Below are 8,162 nucleotides of genomic sequence, written 5' to 3' on the forward strand. Positions count from 1 at the left end.
GTTCAAACTTCCCATTTTGTTCATTTGGGTTTTAAAGGACAGATGTGATTGCTTTCCACTTCCATTCAGCAAGAAACCGAAGGGCTATGAATATCTCAGTGCTACTGTGATAAGCACTTCAGAAATGCTTGAAGGGGAGAGACATTACTCTCCTGTTGCTTCTCTTTCCCATTCAGCAGTCTGGCACGGAATGTTCTGAAAAACAAACTGCTCCAAGTGGTGGGAGTACATTGGCAAATGCTCGCTGTTTATTTCATTTCTTTAGGCAAGTAGTTGCAGTCTCCTGGCAAGGGAAAAAAAAAAGCATGAAGGAGGGAGCTGGTGTGACTCAAGAGCCAACCTCCTGCAAGCAACAACCAGGCTTTGCCTTGAGCTCGTCTGATCTGTGGGGTCATTCCTGGAGCCGGGGGACTTTGGGGATATAAACTTTTCTGAGCAAGTTGCTACCAGTGTAAATATTTTTATTTTCTTTTAATAGAATAAAGTGAGATTTGGAGATTTTGCATTTACTGCTGAATTTTCCCCCTGTTCACTTACTGCTTGTTCCTGAGTGTTTGCTCCCCTGAGAGGGAGAAGAGCTGCCAGGACTGTGTCTATTCCAAGGTCCAGGTCTTATGTGAGTTGAAATGTCTTTCTGAGTTTCTCAGGTAACCAAACAGTGCCAGCTCAGACCCAAACCCCAGTCCCTTCCCATCCAGCAGGCACTTTGGCTCCTTAGCAGGGGCAGGATCTGGTGTGTGCCAGCAACAGCAGGTTCATCACGTGCTGGTACAGGCCCGAGAGGTTCTTGTTTCAAAAAATAAACCAAGCAAACCCAAGCAGCGAGTAGTGAAATCCCCGAGCCGATGGCCTGAGGGCAGCCCGGGTTTGCTGTCCCTGAGCACCCGGGCCGGCGGGCTCGGCGGCACATCCCGTGTTCCTGGAAGTGCCCGTGTCGGGCACTGCGGGATCGGCTCAGGGCAGAGGCTTCCCCTCCGGAGTTGCAGCACTTGGGCAGGGAACGCCCTCGCCAGAAGCTTTTCCCTCGGGAATTCGAAGCGAACCCTGGCACTGAGGCGCCGGCTCGGCACGGCCGCTGCTGCTGCAGAGGGCGGGGGCTGAGCTGTCCCTCAGAGCTGCGCTGCTTCGCCTCAGCTCATGGAGCAGTCACCGCTGCAGTTTCTAACGCAGTCCGGGCTTTATCTCTGATGTGCTCCTGCACGGCTCTGTGCTCTGTCATGGAACTGTTGCGTGCTGTAAATCGCCCGTGGTCGGGCAGCGCCCTCAGAGCCGCTGAGGGGAGGCGGCCGCCAGGGCCGAGCAGTGCGGGCTGTACAGAGCCTTCCCCCACCTCCTTCTGGCTTCTCATTTCTCATTAAAATGTCCTAGTACAGAACGGAGAAACCCAAAAGTGTCTTCCTGTGAACATTCGGGTTTTTTTCAATCTATCAGACCCGGAGTGTGGCAAACGGGAATGAGGAGCCATTTGAAAGGCTCAGCTGTGATCAGTAACGAGTGTCCCCCATTGCAGTTCCCCCGTTACAGGCACAGCTGTGGTTTGTGTTGCCTGCACCGGAGTTAGGCTGTGTCTCAGTGTCCCGGCAATGGCAGCAACGCTCCCTGATGTAGGAACTCTCCTTGGAGAAGCTCTGGAGACAGCGTTTGGTTAACAGGCAAGCTACGTGCCCAGGTGCTGTGTTCACCTCTGCAGGTGGCCTGCTCCAAAGCTTTGTGTATTAATGAACTATTCCCTGCAATTTATTCCTTCTTCACCCCTCAGCACAGCCTCGAGTTGCTCTGCTCTGTGCACTGCCTCCCTTTCAGTGCTGGGCTCTGCTTTGCCATAATCACTAAACAGATTGGGAGCCGCAGTTGCTGTTTTCCACGGAGCAGACGTTGTGTACATGTTTTTAATTCACCCAGTCATTCATTTTTTCCCAGTTCTCACTTCTTACTTGCCATGTTATGTTTTAAAGTGCTGTTCCCATTCTGCTCAGTTCAAAGCTTTCTCCCAGGCCTTACTTTTGCATTTAGCATAAATAAATTCATTTCAAGCTGTTGTGCTTATGGGTATGTCAGGGTCTCTTTTGTGACCTTTTGTTTGTTTTTTAATTCCATTTCCCATAAGGGATTGGTTTCTTACAGAGCAAATATGAGGCCATGTGAAGCTGTAGTGACAAACATTCACCTTTTGTGTCACAACTCTGCCACTTGCAGGAGTTGATCTTATTCCTGACAGCCATTTTCCAGTGCAGACAGGGAAAAAGTCCTCAAGCATGTTAACGTGACATAGTTTTATTTCTACATATAGACTGCACCAATGCAGATGTTGTAGTGGGTGCAGCAGTTGCAAGGTATCTGTATGAAACTGTTAAGAACCCTTTGATAACAAACTTTGATATCAAATGAGAGAGAGGCTGGTTTACTTCTGGTTATCTTTTCATGGCAAGCCTCAAGTAAGTGGCTGCTCCCTGTACACCAAATATCTTATCATCCCAAAGAAAGGCCTGGGAGTTCTGAGTTATTTCTGTTTCCATCAAGGCTGATTTTTGACCTAAGAATGGGAGAAAAAGAGAAGCTAAAAGCATTAAAACACACTGAGAGGAAATGTAATGAACAATCAAATTAAGACATTTATTCTCTATGAACATAAGAATAGGCCAGAAGGAATAAGTTTGATGGGATTAAAGAGGAAAAGGCTTTGAAACCTGGATTATGGTGGGTCTGGCAGGAAGAATAGTTCTCTGAATGTTGCTTTTGGCAGAGAGTCCATGTGAGATAAAGCAGCGTGTGGCCTGGACCTAGAGCTCAGTGATTCATCCCTGAACTGCACCACTTCCAAAGGAATATCCCAGCATGGAAGATGCTTGGGCCAAGCAGCAGTGCATTTGCTTTCTAAAGCCCCTGATCCATGTCTGGAAGGCAGTGTAGGGTCAACTGCCAGTGCCTAAAACACACGGGCAAAGGGTCCTGCTAGAGCCCATTATTCCCCTGTACCCAGGAAGGAGCAGGATGGCTCTATCTGCATTTCTGAAGATCAGAGAATAAAGGTGACACTGACCAGTGTTTTTTCTGCCCTCAGAAGAAATGTGCCTCCCCTAGGGAATGGTATTTGTAAGAAATATGGACAGAGGCAGAATCTAGGAACAGGAAATACCAACCTTAGTTACAAATGCTCTTTCCCAGTATTAGGGAGTCCATGTGTAGGCATCCTCTGGATCTTACCATCATGGATCTTACAGACAAGGACAAGGATGGATAAGAAAGAGCTTCCAGAGAGGCTTTCTCTTGCAAATTTGACCAGTCCTAACAGCAAATAATTAACAAGGATGTCCTCCAGTGACCTGCTAGGGAGGAGGGAAGGAGGCAAAGGGACACGGGCAGGGGGAAACAGTGTTTAATAAAAGGATGCTCCACTGATGATGCAGTTGGACAATAAAAGCCAGACAATACTGGGCCTCATCTGGGAGAGTAATTAGAGGAAATCATCAGGATGCAACAGCTTCTTCACACAAAGTGAGTCAGCTGGGCTTTCAAGCCTGGCCCTTCAGGACTACTGCAATCACTGGGCAGAGCTGCAGTGGCAGAATGGGGAGGCACTACAGAATGGACAGGAGTACAGGAATTAGATGTTTTTCTGTGTGGAAGGTTCTGGTTTCATCCTGGGAAAAAAATGAGGGCTAGACTGAGTCAGTGTGTGTGTGTGTGTGTGTGTGTGTGTGTAAAGAAGGTGGCTGGAGGGACTGTCTAAGCTCTCAGGGAACAAGCAGCTTCACAGTGATCTCTGACCCAGGAAATATTCCCTTCCCAGCTGTGCAAGCTAATTCCCACCTCGGGACGTCCTCTCACGCTTTGGATGGGAAAGCACCACATAACCTCACCAGAGTGTCAGAGCAGAAATCCCTGCAGTGGAGAACTTGAGGCTGCCTGTGCCAAGGGTATCCCTAGCAAATAATTTTAGGCCAGCATGTGCTAATGGCATACAGTGACCATCTTTAAATCAAACAAAAGCAGTATTGCTTTTTTATAAAATCTGGTGACTGAAATTCAATTTACTGATCAACAAGCTCGGAAGTTCTGGAACTAGTTTTAAACAATTGTTCTATTTCACATGTATTCATGTGTGAGAGAGACAAGAGGTGGGAGATGCTTTTGTCTTTTGTGGCATATGGTTTACTTAGAAAATAAAGTTCTGAGAATCTCTTAAGTAGTACGAAGCTGCCCTTAGTAACAAAATAGTGAAAATTGTCATATTTTACCCAAAAGGAAGGGGAAAAAATAATTTTCTAAAGCAATAGCTTGTAATTTGACAGCATGAGTCACTTGTGTTATTATGAATGAGTCATAAATAGAAGAGGCACCAAAAGAGTTATTTTTCAAAATGTATTAAGATAACAAAGAAACTCTGTCTCCCAAAATGTTGCTAATAAGGCACTAGGCCATGGAACAGGCTAAGCTTATTTGCAATACTAACTCACTAGAAGTGCTTTTCTCTTGGTATTGGGTTTTTTTTTTTTTGGTAACAATAAAGGAAAAGACTGTTTTCAATTATCTTTTTCTATAAAAGCCAATTAGCCTGCCTTTAGTGGAAGCTGGGTCAAACCTCTCATTAGAAGAATATTAAGCCTGGAGTTTCAGTGTTATGATCCAGCCTTTACCAGCTCCTGAACTCTCCTGCCACACACAGTTTGGTCACGTCACCAAACACAGCCAATAAAGCTGATTTGGCCTCAGTACTTTGTAATTGCTCCTATGCATGTTTATCTTTTCAAACTTTCTTTCCTCACACCTCACTAGTCCTCTTTGGATCTGAAGCTGTGGCCATGTCCTGGTGGATATTTGGGGGTTTGTTCATTTGTTAGATTAATATTTTGTTTCATGCTGGGTTAAGACTGGCCAATAGAAATAAATAGCCTTTGATTCTAGCGTCATTAAGTATCTCTTGTGAAGAAAAAAGATCTCTGTTGTCCTGAGCATCTGACCCCAGCTGGTGCATTCTCTCTGCCAGCTGGTTTTTGCATGGGAGGAAAATTAATAAAATTGACAAACAAAGAAGTATTTTCAGCAAGTACCCAAACATTGAAGGCTAAACATCCTCCTTGGAATGCCAGAAGTGGATTCCAAATAAGCAGCTGAACTGAAAGATTATTTTGATAGTGCTGTAGAAATATTGGTCTACTGAACATGTTTAAAGGTCAGCTGGAGTGTTTTGTGGGGGTTTTGTTGGTGTTACTGGGATTTTTTGGTGCCTGACTACTTATTTTTGGGCATGCTGCTTTCGCAGACCATCACTGACACTGGGGCTCTAAGATTCTGTGTTACATAGATTATCATCACCATTGCTGTAGTTTCCATATTCCTTCCCTACTGCAAAAGATGTGACTTTTGTGTGATTCTTTTGCATCTCTGGTATGAGATTTCACCTCCCTCATCAGGAAGGGATCGATGAATTGAGATAATTGAAGAAGTAGATAGCAGTTGCTATTAGTCTCAAATTATTTCATTAACTTTTTAACAATTGGCTCAGCGCTGTCTTGGGGGTGCTGGGATAGCAGAATGTAGTTTAGGAATAAAACATGATAAGGCAATTTCATTTTAGTTCCAGCTTTACTGAATGTGCTTCTAAAAGCACAAATCACACTTCTGTCTGATTTTTAGATTTAGGGTTACAGTGACAGTGCAAAATGTCAGAATTATGAGTAAGTTAAAAAGCAGTGCTGAGTTGTAAGGCCACAGAACCTTGTTAGTGCTCACTCCATGATGTGACTTAGCAAATCACAGCTTCATATTCTCAGCAGTGATGGCATAAATCACTCCCTCTGCTTCATAATATTCTCCCCTTTTATCCTGACTCTTTCAGCTGCCGTTTAGGAAAGGTCTGAAGTGCTTTGTGTCCTTGACCCAGGTGACTTACCCAGCCTGCAGGGTCGGGAGAGCTGGGTACAGGTGTAAATATACCTTCAGTGCAGTGACTTATCAAGTAGTAGGATTGACATAAGAGAAAATATTGTTCCATGGAACACAGTAAAAGTAGGGTGGAAATACATCAGGTGTTTTCAAAGGAGTATTTCCCGAGGGGAATCCTGTGCTGGCAGTGAATCACAGAGGTAGGTGGTGTAGAAAGCGCTGGACAGTGAAGTTTCCCTCCTAAATGGAGGAGGGCAGGGAAAGGCAGCATGTTTGTGCATTGGGAAGTTACACTAAGCCACAGTTCTGAGTTTAACTGTGGAATGTTTTGTATTGGTGAGCTTTAGATACACGACGTAGATAAAAATTATATTCACAGAATCCCAGAATATCCTGAGTGGGAAGGGATCCACAAGGCTCTTCTATTCCAGCTCCTGGCCCTGCACAGACACCCCAGCAACCCCAGCCTGGGCATCCCTGGCAGCGCTGTCCAAACGCTCCTGGAGCTCTGGCAGCCTCGGGGCCGGGACCATTCCCTGGGGAGCCTGGGCAGTGCCCAGCACCCTCTGGGGGAGGAGCCTTTCCCTGATACCCAAACTGACCCTGCCCTGGCACAGCTCCAGCCATTCCCTCAGGTCCTGTCTCTGGTCAGAGAGCAGAGATCAGTGCCTACCCCGGTCTGTTATTTCAGGAAACCCTTAGAGTGAGCTATTTTCCTTCCAAACCGTGCAGGATTTTTGTATCTGTTATACCTGTGTCTGGCCTCCTGCCTGAACTCAGCATCTTTGTGTACACAAACACACATCCCCTGGGCATTGCTCCTAATGCACCTGCCAGCAGCACTCTTCCCTCTGCCTTAGCAGGTGAGCTGATCTAATGATATAGGAGCACCTGCTTCCCAACCCTGTAAATTCAGGGCTTTCTGGCAAATAGCACTTAATTTAGGTAATAACACTCTTACAGCCCAACAATGATGGCTTCACGTCCTTCAGACTTATTCAAATATCTCTGCAGCCTTATTCAACGACTACATCTTGTCATTCAGGCCCCAATAAAGGAGTTGAACATTTTGCCAAAGGAAGCTTTCCCTGTGCTATGGTTGATTTGCTCAGGAGGTGTAAGTGCACCTATTTTGGTAGAGCTGGACTGTGTAGTGGGATGAACACATATTTTCATGAAATCTGTCAAATGTCATTTTAAAAGTCATTGAATGTGCTCTACAACAAAGCAGGCAGAATTACAGAGCAGAATGGCTTTTGTGAATGCTATTGTAAATGTGTCACAGCTCATTCTGGCTTTTGCATGTGGGCTTATCTTCAAATAGCATCCTGCTGTTATGATTAGTGATTGCTATCGTGAATAAAATCTCTTTGGTTTCAGCAACAAAATAAACCACTTTATATATAGAACCCACTGTTGAATAGGACCTTAAATATTTATTTTCCCATTCTTCTTGCCAAATAATCTTCAAGGTGAAGCCTTTCTTCTAATGAAACAATGTCAGCAGTAAAACCAGGTCTTGAGGCAGTCATGGTTTTAGAAAGGGGAGTCAGCAGCAGAAAGCAAGCAATTAATGTTACTTGTCTAAATGAAACATCCTTGGAATCCTGTGAGCTTGGAATCAGGCAACTGTGTCCTACTGTGACGAGCTTTTTGATGATCCCAGTGTCCACCAGCATCACCCCCTGTTCCAGGCAATTGGTGACCCCATAGGAAGTACCTTGACTCCATGTGTCACACGTGTCACCTGCTGTGTTTCCACAGAACTTTCACTACTGCCACTTTCAAAATTAGTAGTGTCAACTTTGAGATTTTTGAATCGGTAGAGCACTCACAAAAATGTTTCTTCATGTGATTTGGCAAGCCATTACGTGATACAAGCCATTATATTGTATTATATTATTATATGTTATATGGCAGGGATTTCGATTAGATGACCTTTAAAGGTCCTTTCCAACCCAAACTCTTCTCTGGTTCTATGATTCTATAAAACATGAATATCTAGTTGTACAATTCACATTTTTCCAAATTAAATTCTGCAAGAGAAAGCAAAGCTTTTTGCCTCTTAGGCTCACTGTATGAAGACTTTTAGGCTTGTGAAGGATTGGAATAGTTCCAGTTAAGACTAACAAGCCAAAATCTAGAAATAGTTGGAACTAACCTTTGATGAGAGAGGAAACAAAGAGTGTCCTAAAGCGAGTTTGTAGAGAACTCTAATTCAGGTAAAAGTTCATAAGAAGGCAAAAATCTCTGAAAGTAAAACAAATTCACAGCTG

The sequence above is a fragment of the Corvus brachyrhynchos genome, unplaced genomic scaffold, assembly GCF_000691975.1.
Source record: "Corvus brachyrhynchos isolate BGI_N302 unplaced genomic scaffold, ASM69197v1 scaffold266, whole genome shotgun sequence".
NCBI classification, from domain to species: domain Eukaryota; kingdom Metazoa; phylum Chordata; class Aves; order Passeriformes; family Corvidae; genus Corvus; species Corvus brachyrhynchos.